Source organism: Myotis davidii, unplaced genomic scaffold (assembly GCF_000327345.1).
Source record: "Myotis davidii unplaced genomic scaffold, ASM32734v1 scaffold902, whole genome shotgun sequence".
Taxonomy (NCBI): Eukaryota; Metazoa; Chordata; class Mammalia; order Chiroptera; family Vespertilionidae; genus Myotis; species Myotis davidii.
Window position 1 is genome coordinate 267364 of NW_006293951.1, and position 1281 is coordinate 268644.

A 1281-nucleotide genomic window follows, 5' to 3' on the forward strand; every position below is an offset into this window, starting at 1 on the left:
TGAGGACCCAGTGAGAAAATAACCCTCCACAAGCCAAGAAGAGAGGCCTCAGGAGAAAATCTGTCAACACCTTCCTCTTGGACTTTTGGCCTCCAGAACTGTGAGAAAGTAAGTTTCTGCTGTTTAAGCCACCCAGTCTGTGGGATTTTGTTAAGGCAACAAACTAAAATTAAAAGTTAATTACAAAAATTAAAAGATAATATATAAAAAGTGATTGACAATAGGGCTTTCCTATTGTTGCTGCTTGACTTGAAGTCAGTTTCTCTATATCTCCAATTCTTAAAGCTTACTTCCTTTTTATATGTAACTATATTCACTTGTTTACTGTTTGCCCTTTTGGCTAATTTGTAAGCCTCAAAAGAGGAGGTACCATGTTGGCCTGTTCAACTAGAAAAGTGTTTGAAACATGTTAACAATTCACTAAATATTTACTCAATTAATGAAGGCCTATGACAGGTATCTCTCCCACTCTCTACTATAGATAGTCTCTACCCCTATGACAGAAGAGGATTCAAGACAGGGACAGGAGTCATCTGTGATTCCTGAGTTTGATGTAACAGGGTCAAAGCCACCCACAAAAATATCCCCGGTCTCTTCCAGAAACACAGACACCATTCATTAATGTTGCATCTATCAATGTTCAAGCCCTAGAGCTTACATTGGGGAATACAATCCTGCTTGTGGCCCAGACCCTCCAGAGAATCAGTTGAGATTTCTGTTTCCTTAGAATGAAGTAGGAAGATGAAAAGGCAGTATTCAGATTGAGGAAGAAGGTCTGTTCCTCTACGTGAGAATATGGCAGTACATAAGAATATTACAGGTGGTGTGGTGTGGGGGGGGAGGGGGTTGGGCAATGCAGCCAGGCACTAAAGTAGCAGATAAGGTTCAGTAGAGACAAAAGCAATATAACCTAATGAGTTAAAACTAATCCATAGTCTATTGATAAGACAATGACATTAACTCATTCCTTAGCAAAGACAGGAGCATCATTTGGGCTTGAAAATATCCATGTAGGGTATTTTTTGGTCAAAAGAATCAATAAAGCAGCAGTCATTTTTAGGAAGGAAGCAATTGTGAAAGAGGATGCTTGCCTTGTTTACTTTTTTTATATGCATCTGGTCTCTGAGGCAATGAATGGAAGTTCTGGGTCAAGAAACTTTAAAGATAACTTAAGGGATCCAGAGAAGGTGAGAAATGAACACCCGACTAGAGTAATATAGGAAGTAGAGTGTCTTCTGAATGAGAAAATAGCTATGACTGTGTAGTCTGAAAGGAAGAGAG